The sequence below is a fragment of the Hippichthys cyanospilos genome, chromosome 10, assembly GCF_059441005.1.
Source record: "Hippichthys cyanospilos isolate Australia breed blue-spotted pipefish chromosome 10, RoL_Hcya_1.0, whole genome shotgun sequence".
Taxonomy (NCBI): domain Eukaryota; kingdom Metazoa; phylum Chordata; class Actinopteri; order Syngnathiformes; family Syngnathidae; genus Hippichthys; species Hippichthys cyanospilos.
In genome coordinates, this window is record NC_142378.1 from 14359710 (window position 1) to 14375000 (window position 15291).

The 15291-nt window shown below is 38.7% G+C and overlaps 1 protein-coding gene across 2 annotated transcripts in view; it reads right to left on the reverse strand.

Moving 5' to 3' along the window:
- The window catches only part of ror1 (receptor tyrosine kinase-like orphan receptor 1), a 112729-nt gene that overhangs the window by 49980 nt on the left and 47458 nt on the right, over positions 1 to 15291 (reverse strand). The gene's annotated exons all lie outside the window — the stretch shown is intronic.

Genomic DNA, 15291 nt, shown 5'->3' on the forward strand with positions numbered 1-15291 from the left:
AAGAGAAGTGGCGGAAGACTTCCTCTTAGTTTGCAAACATTCTTCAGTCAATTCTTGTTCAGAGAAGATGGAAATAACTCCCAAGAAATTTCATAAATGCCTCTGTTTTGCAAACGGGACATATGCTCAGGATCTAACATGCCAGATCCAAAACATCTGTTGATAAGTCATGCATGAAGTGCATGAAACACACTGGCCCAACTATTCACCACTAAATCAATGGCTTTTCCTAAAATGGCTGTGATTAATTCAGGCCAATCAGTCTCACCAACTGCCAGCCCATTATGTTTGGTGAGAGAATGACAGGAGACCTATTTCATGATTATGTACCGGGGACAGAAGAAAAAAAGAAGAAGAAAGAACCCATTTAATATTACATTACAGACACTTATAATGAAATAAAACAACATGGCATACTCGAAAATATAAAATACTACTGAAATAGTTAAGGAGTCGTTCAAGCCATTGACCCTATTTTATCAGTCTGACTGCCTTGGTCAAATGGCATGTAAATGTTTGTTTATGTCAAGTGCCACCGTAGATCTTTCAGTCGCTTGCTATGCGGAAATCCATGTGATGTCATGCGGAAAAAGGTTTGGGAGTGTACTGCCTACAGAAAGCTGAGCGCAGTAGATGGGGATTGATGGAATCTTTGCTAAAGGACTGTAGAAGCACACGTTGGAAAGTTTTGTGGTTTAATTCCTCTAAACAGGCTCTCCTCACCTCTCCTGCGCGCAGCTTCCTTTGACACTTCATAAGTAACCCACCTCCATCACGGATGATGGAGGGGGGCTGACAAATGCAAATGGCGGCTTAAGGGAAGGTGTGAAAGGGGCACAAAGGTCTCTTTTGTATTACAGTACTTCATTTCTGGAGTATTCCAGGTAGCTGAGCTTGAGTAAATGCAGAATTTACAACATGGCCGTGTTAAAACTATTGTACTTCTTGCCCATTACTGAATATATATATATAAAAAATAAATATAAGGCTTGGGAACCCCTTGAAGAACAAAACAGAATATGAAGTGGAATGATAATATTTGCGTACTATGGAAGTTTCCAGGTGTGTACTTGCTATGTAGGCATATGAGAAACTAATACCTCAGATTGCACATGACTGGCCTCCATTGCTTTGCCACTGAGTGCAACGGAGTCATGCTGCAATGCACATGCATTACTAGGACTCATGGTCTTTCTAATGTGAGAGAAAGGCCAAATACTCTCAAAAGTGGAGCATTCATCAACATGGAAAGGCTGCAAGAAGAGAAAAATAAAAACTCAATCAAAATCAGAGATGGAGCAAACCAGCCAGCCAGAACATATGGAATATGTTTACAGTAATTTTGCCGGTGCCTGATGTTACCATGGCAATTCTCATCAGCTTTAGACCTTTTCTGTTTTATGTTGCCTTCGCAGGGACTAAAACCATGGTTCTTTCAATTTTTTGTACCAGCCAATGCTGCAGACTTCTTCCCCCTTTTATAGACATTAGAGCAAAGCACTGCGGCCAGGATGCAATTAAGACTTGCTATTGTTTCATACTAACATCAACAATTATCCCTCTAGAGAATGAAAAATGATCTGTGAGGCTGTTGGACATTAACCTGTTAAGATCTTGCATACAATTCCTAATCTGGTTTAAGGAAATTGCCTCGTCTGTGAGAGGGCCCATTTTATTTCAGGAGTAAAGACAAGATCAGTCTGTGGTGAAATTATGTCTTGACGCAAAATGCCTTCCAAGGAAAAATTTGCATCAGGCCTCAGATATGAGCTTTAGTAAGACCTTTAGAGTAAAAGCGAAAGTGACAGTATGGAGACATATGCCTTGATCAAGGTAGGATAGATAAGACATTTTGGACAATTGTATGCATTTTCTTTGGGCTACTGCCCAAGCAAGGTACATTGGATGGTTTTGGCCAATCAAACATCTTGAGGAGAAATGGAGATACGTATCATCCATCCATCGTCCAAAGCCGTTTGTCCTCACAAGGGTCGCAGGCTTGCTGGTGCCTATCCCAGAAGGCGGGAAACCCCCTGAACTGATTGCCAGCCAATTGCAGGGAACACAATCAACCAATCACACAGGTGACAATTTAGTAATAAATTGTCCAATAAGTCTGCCATGCATGTTTTCGGAGGGTGGGAGGAAGCTGAAGTGCCCGGAGAGAACCCACACGGTCTCGGGGAGAACATACAAACTTCCCACAGGAAGGCCGGAGCCACTTGGATTTGAACTCGGCTCCCTGAAATGTGAGGCGGACATGCGAACCACTGCTCCGCCAATGGCCGTATCATGTTTAGGCAAATACTGCATTAGTGTTGTCTGCTTGTCTGTGTGTGGCGCATGCTTGAGGGTGCAGACACACATAAACACGACAGTGTTTGACAAATCCATATGAAGAAGTGGCAGTTTTAACCAAATCCAATGTTTTACTGTTCCTTCTTTGTTTGATAGGAATGTGTTTTTTGAGGCCAATACAACACATGCCAGATAGCCTCTGTGATTCACAGTTCACTTGCTTTGATTGTTTTGGGACAAAATGCTTTTCTGGCCACCAACATTGCTATTCCTGTAGCACAATTGAGGTCTGCTAAGTGGGACGGTCACAACCGAGGCAAATCAAAGCCGGCTGATGAAAACCTCGAGGTTAAAACTGTCTGTGATTGATGCAACTTATTTTGGAGAATATTTTTGTGATTTTTCATAGTTTAATTTTAGGCTATGTAGCTTGTAGCAGTGACCACAAGTGGTAGTTAAAGGACTCTGATGTTCATTTGTGTCTGAAGCCTGAGTAAAAATGTTACATTAATGGTAGGCAAAGCAAAACGGATGTCAAACAAAAAGTTGGGCCCCCACAGCTAATTGCCACCAAGGGTTCCCTGCCAACAATCTGTCGTTGGTTGGAGAAGGGCTGGGATGAGATGACACATTTAAAAAATGTAAAATTATAATCTTAAATTCAAGACTAGTCTGATCTGATTTGAAAGGGAGACTTATTATGTCATCAGGCCTCCAACGTCCCTCCAAAATCAAAGTTATTTGAAATAGATTTTAGGTGAGAGGCTGGAGGAGCGTGTATTTCTTGTAGCTCCATTTAAGGTACTACAGTCCTGGCATGCCTATTACAGCATTTGTTTGTTTTGTAGGTTTTGACAACATTGATGTCTGTTTGCAAAGAGGGGAAGGAAATTGAAACTTTATGAGTTTGTTGTCATGTAAATATCCCTTTAAGTAGTTATTTACTTTAGCGCCACTAACCCGACAGCAGCATTAACAAACCTCAGTGACTCAGATTTTCTTTACTTTCCCCTCACAGGATATGTTTTGACTCGGTTGCTTGGAAACGCAAATATAAGTGTACTTGCAGCCAGTACTCGGAGGAGGTTGCGCCCAAGAACAATAACTCTATCTTGATGAGAAATCTGTATCTCCTATGTGAAAGAAAGTCTTAGTTTTATTCTTCAAGGCTATAAATTCCACAGACTTTCTTTCCAGATAGATGTGACTTTTTCAAATAAAATCTTGTTATTCATTTGCCAACTTTACAGTACACTGACCGCATAATTGTGGCGCTGAAGTAATCTGATGACCATCTATTAAAAGCACTCAGCTCGTCTTCATTTTGCCGTTGGGCCCCATGGGAAAACTGCAATAACTTTCAAGTCATTCGGCTGGACAGACGAGCCAGTTTTTCTGTCAAGGTCATTGCACGGACAAACCATTCAAGTCGGCTGGTGGCCTGTATTTGCTGTCAGGACGGTGGACCAAAAAAAAAAAAAAAAAAAAAAATCCAAAATAACTGCTGCCTATGAGGACACAAAAGCAGGGACTATACCATCCGTGATTTTCTGACCTTTCATTAGGAGCGGAGTGACAGTGAGGGAAGACAGCTGGCCAGAGGAGAAAATTAGCACTCACTAAGATTATGAATAGTCCTTTGTATTTGGGGAGGAACGAGGAAGGCTTTAACAAGCCCTTCATTTGTTACATTTTTGATGAGAGTACAATTGAGTTATGATTAAATAAAAATAATCTATTTCGAAGTGCGGAGAAGTGCGAGTTCTCTAGAGACCTTTTTTGAGCAGTTTGGCTCTAAAAGGATCCTCGGATGGAATCTGTACTTGAAAACAAAGAGAGTGTTTTCCATGAGGCCTGCTGTTTAATCACTTGCACATGAGGGAAGAAACAACAAAAGTTGGAACAGCAGAGACAAAAAAGAAAGAGGAGGGAATCACAGGGATGAGAGCAGGAGGCCACTTGGGGCCAAAGACTTTGATGCCCTTGCAAGCTTTGAAGCAGCTGGGAGGATGGTGAGGTCATCGTCTAGAACCAAACGCCGCAGTGTTTCCTTCGCTTACTGTACGAAATTAATTTGCTCCATGACCAAGCTCGCAAGTTGCAACTCAAATGAAGGAAATCAGCTAAAATGTGCACGACCTGCACTAGACCATTCACACAATAACTAAAATCCATTAAATACATGTCGAAAAATACTGCCACTGTCACGTTATTCCTATTGCTAAATCTGTGGACTCGCTCTTAAAAAAATAAATAAAATATGGTAGGCCTCCATTTCACCACTTTTTAAAAATTTAATATTTAAGACTGCATATTCAGCTTCTCATGTGGTGATAATCTTTAAAAAAAACGATGTGCTATAATGTGTATATATGGCGACAAAAAGGACATATGTACATATGAATATAACATATAACTTCTCCTGTTTACATATGTACATGTGTGCATATGTACTGTATATAACATATCACTGTCCTGTTTGTCGCCATATATTCCAATACACTCCATATATTCCAATACACATTATAGTAGATTTTTTTTATAAGATGGTCACAACATGTGAAGTTAGATATGCAGTCTTAATGACTTAATTTTTAAAAAGTGTCAGATGACAATTTAACAGATCAGCCATCAAAATGCCTACCTATCTACAGTCAGTAAACGCAAAAGGTAAAACGCGAAATCTTTTGATTCATCGCTACAATTAAAATGCAAAATTCTAATTCAAATTTACTGTTTGCGAATACGTGAGTCATTTTATATTTTCTAAGTAAATTTTGTGGGGTCTTGCAATAAAAAATAAAATAAAAAGAAATCATTAGGTGCTGTTTACCATTTCAGGTTGGTAGGTGTAAAAAGCAAGTTCTTGATAAAGAATTAAAAAGACATTTTTGAACAGTACATATAGTAAGATGATGTGGTCAAAAAGAGATATACAGTATATATTGTCTGCCAAGCTTTCCTATACTGTCCTCCTTATTTTCAATTGACAGCATGGTTAATTCGGAGACCCCCTATTTTTTATCCAGTGACCCACTCATGAGAGACAGCTCCTTTTTTGGGGGGTTCATTATGGGAGCTTCCAAATACAGTACGGTACTTGGGAAATTAAAACAACAGTTAGTGTTACATACACTAGCAGCTGAAGGACGTCTTATTCATTCTGTTTTTTTTTTTTTTTTTTCGCTCATACAAACGCACACACACACTACTTTCTTAATTACTTGTTCCTATCTTTAATGGCTACCTACAGTATGTAGCCAAATCCAGCTCTATGTTGTTTTTTAGCCTGCGCGGCTAATCCAAAGCCTTGACAGGCTATCCTCCTGTGTTAGTTTATACATCAGCTTTCATTTCATTGTAAAGTAAATGTTTATGTTCAGCAGTGCAAGCCAAAATGTAGTTAAAGTGGCCAAGATTTTGTCTTACGCTTTTTTAAACTGTTAATTCAACACTTGAAGTATGTATAGCATACTTCATATCCTCTCCAGCGGAGGGATGCAAATTGAGCAACTCTATCAACGCACGAACAGGATCACATCGTGTGACAGTCAGTACATTTTTTTTCCCTCTGAATCAGTGTAACGATTTTCTCAAGTGACCTCATAAGCAGCGACTCTCTGCCAACGACGTTAGCCAAGCGTAATGCTGACCTCAGTTGGAAAATGTGACAAGGACAGTTTATGCGATAAGGCATGAACATGAGCACTTGTTAATGGTTGCTGCATTCATTATACTTGCCCAATATTATTGTTTATTTAAATCTAATCAACCCGCCTGGAAATCTCACTAAATAGATCACGGACCAAAAAAAAAAAAAAACCACACATTTTAACCATCTACGGCAGGAATGGCCAACCTATTTGAAATGGAGATGACTTCTTTGGTACTGAGTAAAACTGTAAAGAGGGCTACCAGTTTGATACACACTTGTGAAATGGCGGATTTGCTGGCTGTATCCCTCATAATTTTATAGGTTGAATTAATGCTACACAATCATTAAACAGCTGTAGTAAAAATGTAACACAAGTAATATATAATGTAATGTAAATGTAAACCATTTACAGAACAGGCCTGCAGGCTACTCATGTGGGCACCGCATTGGTGACCCCTGATCTAATATGCTTTTTGCATATTCAATATTTAAATTCTTGTGACACAATATTTATAAAAATCTCAATGTGGGTGATTATGAACATTTTTTTTCTTAAATCGGTCTTAAATATTGTCTGAACACAGATTCATATTAATTGGGTCTAGTCACCATTCGAATACAAATCAGATGCGAGGAATTAAATGCGCTATGGTAAAACAGCTTTTACTGTAAAATTGTGCCTTGGTTATCGTAATAGTTTACATAAGCAAGTGTCTTTGTTGTGTTATTCATGTGTGCTAAAAAGTGCCTAATGCTTACACTCTTTATTCGCGCTAACTACTTCCCCTTGATGAGGTTGATCAAAGTTGAAAAAAAAATGTACTGGATCTAACCTTTGTGGGGCCAAATAGAAACCTATTTGGCCCCACAAAGGTTTTCTATGCCCAATCCCAAAACCCACACCCATACGTGTACATTTTTGACTCAAGTGAATTAATAGCGTTTGAAAAAAATTCCCCAAAAATTAATTGTTACCTCATTGACCTGCACTGGCATCTGTTGTTGTTTTGGAAATTGGGCTGCTTAAAAAAAATAAATAAAAAAAATACAGCAGTCATAAAGTAAAAATGTGGCTCAGCATGCCTGATTTAGCAAACCTATTTTAGCAAGAAGCCTTGAAAGATTTGATGTTTAATAACAGTAATACTCATAATATTTTCAAAACATTTCTAATTTATATACACTTTGCTATGTGCAGTTCTCTATTAGCCTCTTGGACGTAACTTTATCGGCCACCCAGTAAGTGACTATAGAGAAATGTATATGTAAAACTATTTTAAAAAGATACTACCGTGGGTGAGACAACAATGACTTCATGTCAAAACAAGATCAAGAACCATACAATGTGAAAGTAATCCATTTGCAGCCTCCAGAAACTATAAGTTACACATAATTAGGGTGTTGCTGTAATCTACACCCATTCGTTCACTCGGCCATAACGCTTCATCCAGTAACTTAAGAAGACCTGAGCCATTAAAATCTCACTATTTATGTATCTTTGTGCCAGATGTTACTCACTCCTAAAACAAGGCTTTAGTTTCTTGTATAATGTTGGGTAATATGGATTTGTAGCAGGCAAACACAGGTAGTAGGGCAATAAAAAGAAGTCCAAACACTTCCAGAGTTTGGCCCAGTAGAATGTACATGGAGCCATTAATCTTGCTCCAAGGAACGCGCCCCCCCAAAAAACACTATGTCTATTAACTGGTGTTTTTGGCAGGCTTTTACATAGCAAACATCTGTAATTGCGCATGTGTGTATTGGCATAATACTGTAGGCAGTAACACCATAGGTGTTCCCTGCTATGTAATATAACATATTTTTATTGCCCAAGTTGAGGTGTGACAGCAGCAAGCTGTGACTGCCGCTTAGCAACCAGGACAGTCCCCCGGCACCTCTGTGGGGGTGCAGTCCCATAAAGAAACACCCACTAAATTTTAACTGGCTGACGACAGCCTGATTTCCACATGTACTACTGCAGGCCCTTATCAGTTTGAGGATTCTTGTGACAGCCTCAGCAGTGAGTCATCGCGGTGAGAATAAACATTAAAAAAAAAAGAGAATTTTTCAACACGCAGCAATGCTTAAACACAATCAACCTCCAAGATAACATGTTAGAACACTTCATTAAGGATATTGTCACGTATCACGATGTTCATCCATTATTATCCAGTCAAACACATTCGAAGCACTTTATGTAAATATTAGGGCTGCAAGTAACAATTATGTTAATAATTGATTAATCTGGAAATTATTTGTTTCCCTTCATTGATGAATTAGGTACAAAAAAACATGTTTTCTTTTGAAATGATGTTTTGAAATGATTGTTTTATAACAATGGTAAATAAGCAAATATGTTGATCATTAATTGCCTTTTTTTTTTAAATGTTCGGCCTTTATGAAGAACTATAGAAGTATTTACTGCTGAGAAGCTGAAATTCACAGGATTGGCCAAGTTTGAAATAAAGGTATTTAAATTGTAGCAGTCAATTGTAAGTCAAAGATTTTGCATTTCTGCCCAGGTACTGTTATGGATCCATTCCAACCGTCCATTCTTTGTCCAACTTGTCCTCGTAAGGATCTCCGTTGCACTGTTGCAGCCGTTTTGGCAACAGGCATAAAAAACACAAAGAGTGGTTGCCAGTTAGTCACAGGGCATGCTCCTGATATCGTTTAAATATTTCCTTCACAACTGTATGGTTATAGCAGCAAGTTTACACTTGAACCTCAGCTGAGTGGAAATGATTGAGTGGAAATGAAGAACTCCGGCAGACGTCGTATAAAAAAAAAAAAAACAATTTGCTTCTGGAAACCAAGCGAAGCTGCTGTCAAAGTTGGCATCCCTCTGCATCTTTCATTTACCCAAATGCAAAGCTCGCAACTACCAGGCGATATAGAAGCTTTGGCTAATGCAGCATTCAAACATGAAAGCATTGTCAATTCTTGTCAAAGGCCTGCGGATATGCCGTGGTCAGGAAGCATTCTGGATAATAAGATGGAATAACTGACAGTCTGGTCATTCCTGGGCAGATTTATGACCAGTGGCTCACACTGTGTGCCAGTTGACTGCGAGAGAGCAAAATCATTGCATTTTCCAGAGTGTCTTTGTCTGGAGTTAATTATCTTTCTGCTTCTCTTTTTCATCAAAAGGTTTTTGGACCCTGAAAGCGGTTTTCATTTAGCCGATGTATCCCAAAAAGTTTAATGGCCCATTGAAAATGCATAAGGGGATTAAAACAGAAGTTGTCAAGCATTTCGACAAAAGTCTTGGCTCACAGCTCGATCGGTTTTGTCAATCAGTGATGAGACTAACCTTCCAAAATCATACCAAAATCAGTTGTATGCTTTTCATTAAAACATGATCGGATTAATTTGCGATCAAAGAACCTGGACCTCTACCAAACTCCTAAATTTTAGGATGGAATTTTGATTTGTCATCAAGTATTTCTTAGCGGTGACAGTAGAAGGCAACCCCGTTCCGAGAGAGCCGCATACGTGCATGTATTCGATGTCTTCCTTAACACACCTGATTCAAAGAATCAGCTCATCAGCAAGCTGTGCAGAAGCCTGGTAAAAAAAAAAAAAACGATCCTTAGAAATGGAAATTTTATTTAAATGCCCTTGAAAAGTATTCCGACTACTTTCACCAGCTAATATGGGATCTCAAGCACTGCTTGCTAGGTGTTAATTTATGCTCGACGCCATGTGAATGCTGACAACAGATGTTGTATGATAAAAAGTCAAAAAAATCAGGTAGATTTTTAGTGCCCTGAATTGGGGATTGAACGTGATTTCACAACAATGTTGTGTTGTTTACATGATCAGTCGGAACTTACTTCAGGGGCAACAGTTATGCACTAGAAAGATGAGTCAATCAAGTCCACCCAGTGGTGGACACGTTGCCAGGTACGACTGCAAAATAAAAGTTTACAAAGGAGTTTGTGTCCATATATTATTTGGAATGTTAAGGTTTATTTTGACATTGGCTGGCCTTCTTATGTTTGGCAGCATGTTTAATGTCATGCAGAGCGATAATAAGCAGCACATTCTTCTGTGCAATTCTGGCCACCCCCTCCCCCTAAATATATATTGTGCTGTGCGGGGACGAGAAATCTTGAGATCTAATTTGAATTTTGCGAGATTTTGTCCCATTCCTAGTAAAAGGACGAAAGACTAAAAGAGGGGCAACAGACAATTTAAAGATGCACAAGCTGTATCTTTTGAGCGCATAAAAACAAACTTGTCACACTGCTCATTAATTTTCACCCTGAGAGTTCGTGTGTAGGTGGGAAACCTCAGTTGAAAGAAGAAAGTCAAGATGTTCATAAACGTGGCATGCGGCTCTTTAATTTTCACTCTCGCCGTAACATTTACAAGCTGCTGCGGCAGAGAGAAGAAAAGGGTGAGGTAAATGAGCAGGGTTGAGGCCCCAGGCAGCAACAATAGGGGCACAAGTGAGGCAGGTCCGTTTGTGAGTCTTAATGGGCCAAAAGCAGTATAGTGTACAGTCGTCTGGGACTCTTAACACATCTATGATAGGCCATTGGTGACTCAAAGCCAACACATGCTGTGTCAAGATCAACAAATAAAGGTGGCAATAAAGTACTGGACGCAAATAATTTGTGACTTAACACTTTTGTGTTTCTGCCGGATGAGTAATGTGTGTGCAAAGGCGGATGAGGAGAATGAATGAAGCTAGGAGAGGTTTACAACATTTGGTAAAATATTTCCTTTAACAACTATTTTTGATTAGATCTGAGCGAGCAATCATTTTCTTTATGACACTTTTGGACTTTGCCAGGTGTTTCCACTGGTAGGTAAAACCAGCAAGCAACAGCCAAACCTGTGTGACATTAGAGCCTCTTCTGGAGAGACACCCGAGGGAATTTGAGGGCTAATAGACATGTACTGCACTATCACTCCATCAGAAGGTCCTCATGGGTGGAGGACAAGACACCGATCTCAACAGCTGGAAAGTTCACATTACTTCCACATGCTAACACTAATCCCTAAGGGCAGTTGTTCTACTTGGCATGTGACTAATTTAGACAAAGTTCAGACATTTGTCTCTTGATTTTGCATACATGTGTGGCAAACAATCAGTCTGCACGTCTTGGATTGTTCGTGTAATACAATGCAACCAGGAGGTTATAGAGTAATCCGGTTTTTTGTTTTTGGTGGTCTTCTGGTCAATTACTGATGCTGAGGTAAGTAAAAGCTAATGAAAATTACTACTTGTCTTAGTCAGATTTCCATTATCTGCAGTAAAATAGAATAGATTATTGTCATTGTACAGATGCTATATGACAAAATTGGTAGAGCTGCTCTGATTAGTGCATATTAATAAAAATGAACAACACATAACATAAATATCTAGGAATAAAAATAAAATATTTTGTATGTAGAAATGCAAGGGCTGCTTTAAAGTGCTATATAAATTAAGTTGAGTTTGAATCAACTACATGGATGACAAAAGAAAATGCTACAGGAGTGTCAACATTGGAATCCTTTCATTCGACTTGAGTTGCATCATGAAATTAACCCCAATTACAACAAGGCAACTGTGAACTATAGGGCCAACGAATAATAGTCACATAGTAAAAGACATTCCATTCATTTTCAAGTCTCAAGGTAACCTTTGATATAACCTTTCTGTTGTACTTTCCACAGAATTTTGTTGCATAATGTTGAGTTTTTCCTGCACCTTCTCCAATAGCTTGGGGGGAACTTGTGTCACTACTATTATACTTCCCCTGAATAAACTCTTAACCTTATATGACCAGGCAGCAACATCCCTGCATGTTTAACTGTATGCATCATCTTGTCTTTTCTACCCACATTGATTTGCTGCCATGTTGAACTTGTATGTAATGTGCTCATACGCACACAACCATTGCATAAGCACAAGACACACAAACAAAAAACAAACACGTGATCTACATGTATTATTATATAAAGCACTGATTTTTATGTTTAATCAACTGACAAATCATTGCCATCAGGAGTTTATATTGTGTGCAAGTGAAGTAAAGGCAAGCAAAAACAGGATGACGTATTGCAAAGAAGCTGGGTGTTGGGCGATGAGTCATAATTGAGCAATTGCCACTTCACCATCAGAAAATGTGAAAACAAGGACGTATGGAACGTTGAATGGAACCCAAAGATTCCTAAATGTTAGTTATGTTAGGTCTCACTGTAATTTAATTAAGTAAATTTCTCAATAATGAATGATGAGATTCCAAAAACACCTGAGAATAAACGCAGGCAGTGTCTAGGAACAATCAGTGACTCAGTATCCTTGCCTGACATGGCCTGACGTCTCAGGCTAGCGGTAAATACATGAATGTGTGTAGTGTGTACACACAGACACATCACACAAATACACAGTAGAGTCTGGACTCAGTTCTAAAATTACCATTCGCTAATCATATGTATGTCAGCGAACAAATCCTGGTTGGATTCTTAAAGGGATTATGTGTAATTTTTCGCATGCGCCCGTGGAAGCTTTAGGGGCATTACGGTAAATGCAGCAATTCTCCGGCTGTCTGTAGCTATAACCGACATGGCGACCTCGGGAGGAGTGCCACCCCTATGTAATATAATTTCATGATAACTAAATCTACAATTATATTGAAAACATATTGTTGGTCCTTGAGAACACATTTAACTTTTTGAAATGTATAATAATTTAATGTATTCATTTTTAATGAAAAATGCTCTAGATCTTAAATATTGTCGCTTTAACTTAAAAATATTATATATTTCCTGGAAAAAAAATATAATTTGACCTAAATGAAAAAGATATGTAGTTATATTAATACACTATATTTATGAATACACCAAAGCATTTTACAAAGTCCAACAAATTATTTGAAAACATAGACAGATTGCTAAAGTATTCCTCTAACTTTTGTGAATGGAATCTCACATTGTATTGTGGCTGACGGTAGAATCTGGGTCTGTTATTGTACAAATAGCGTTGTTGAACCGGACTAAAACCTCCTCACATCAAGCCAATCCTGCACACTTTGTTTGCTAGCTTGCTAGCAGTACAGTAGAAACCGTAGATTTGCAGTAATCAGCAATACAGCAAGTATATGCGTATATAGCCACCATCTCATTGCATTATTTAACACTTTGCCGCAAACCAAACATTTAGCTATGATACAGGTCTCGTGTCATTTAATCGAGGCATAAAGGCCATCACGGGACTTATTCAACACGACAGCTGCTTAAAGGAAAGGATCTATGTATCAATCAAGGTGGTCAACAGTTTCAAAATGAAAACTTAGAGGATACAAGCTAAAATCCTTGCAAATCAAAAGAATAATGGTATTCTGGCTCACTTTAGAGGTACTAATTTTTTTTTAATGATATTTTCTCAGATCATGAGAGGGAAGCCAACATTTACTACCTGAGGTGCAAAGCTCAACTTTTGTTTAAAAATGCTCCACGTCCAACAACAGAATCTTTTCCACAAAATTGAAAACAGAGTTTGTGTGCAAGCAAGCACCCTTGCCAAATTTATTGGCATATACTTTAATCACACATTTTGTGAAACGAATACATCAGTCCAAGAAGGCAGTTCATTTATTACAGGCAAATTCACCTGGTGGCGGTGAAGTCCAGGTTCAAGTATCCTATAATAAACAGACTTCAAAATATAACTTATACATCCAAAAGTAAAGCCAACTCATTTCCACTCTTTATAGCATGTGCTATGTGAAAATGATGAGGTTTCCCTCTATGGAACACCTTGTCATGGACAGGATTGAAGAGTACTTTGAGGCAAACCCGGTGTTGACTATAAATCTTCACACACAAGAATGTCCAAAGACATCATCAAACAGGACTTTTAATTGGAATGTTATGAGATTGTGACACTGATACCATCTAATAAAACAGATGATTTTAATCAGTCTATCCCATTGAAGGGTCACCCACAATCCATCTAGCTTTGACAGATGGCTCGTGGATGGAGGGGCGAGTATCAGAGTATGTATCGTTTTACTTGGCTCCACAGACACCAGATTGCTTCCTCTTGAACTATCTGATATTAAAGGAGAAAGGACACATTAAAATTTAATTAAAGAGACCGCCTCTGGATCTGGTAATTGAGTCGTCATGATGGGAGCAATAATGTGAATTTGTGTCTTTCACAAAGAATAAGAGGGTGCAATGACTTCAAATGGAAAGTGCCAAACCAAGGGAGAAGCCAAGACTCACCTAAAACAGCATAATACTGTATAAAACCTTGTCAGTGTGCCGTTTGACCAGGCAGCACATATACTATAAAGAAGGTGGTCAAATAGGAAACTAAAAATAGTGTCATTAATGTTAATGAATGACTACCTGTCAAAAAGATGTTCCAATTTCAACGAGGTATGTAACTGGGCTAAAAAGAAACCTGATCCAAGGAAAAATACAGCAGATGAATAAAATGGCCAAATGAAGGAGGGGGGTTGCAAATCCAGAAGGCGGAAGACAAATACAATAAGAAAACATAGATAACTAGAAGGGCACTCAGTTGGTCAAGGTCAAACAAACCCAAACACGTGTGACAGACGTGTGTCGACGGATTTAAGAAAAAAAAAGTGCTGGTTTAGTCTCACGTTCCAATCCTACACGAGTAATACATACTGCACAGTGAGTGGCTTCTCCAAAACTCTCGTCTGGATTTTAGTGACGTCTCTGCCTACCTTACTTTTAAGGTATGTATGATTGGTATCAGTCATGATTGATAATGCCCTTCTGTGATTTTAATATCAAACATGCAGATGCTGCAGATGCCATATTATTTGAAAATTATTTCACAGTAATTTCTTCAAGTACCAGTAGTGTCTATTTTGCACGAGTTGACTAGTTGAATGTAATCATTTATTACAACACCAATGTCAAATTCAAACTTTGAGAGCCAGATTTGGTCTGCAGCATCATTTTGTGTGACTCGAAACGAAACTACAAACCCAAGTATGGAAACATCCACCATTGTGTCCTTCCATTTGTGTATGACATAAGAAGCTGACCGTGTTTAATTTTTCTGAAAGATGAAAAGTTGCCTTATCACTACAACAAACTCGCTTGAGGAATGCTTCACCCTCAGAAATGTACAAACTCTCTTCTATTTGGCTTACCCTTTAGCTCAAGTGCCTGTAACAGTTGCACATTATAAACATACAACCGTAAGTTCTTGTGGAGGACCTTATGCACTGTTGAACGTGGCAGTTGCAACCGTTTGGCAGCAGTGCGGATGGACAACTAAAGGCTTGCAAAACACGATCAGTGTTATCCACGGTTGTTCTTAGTCGACTGCTTTTCTCTATATCAAACTATATAAC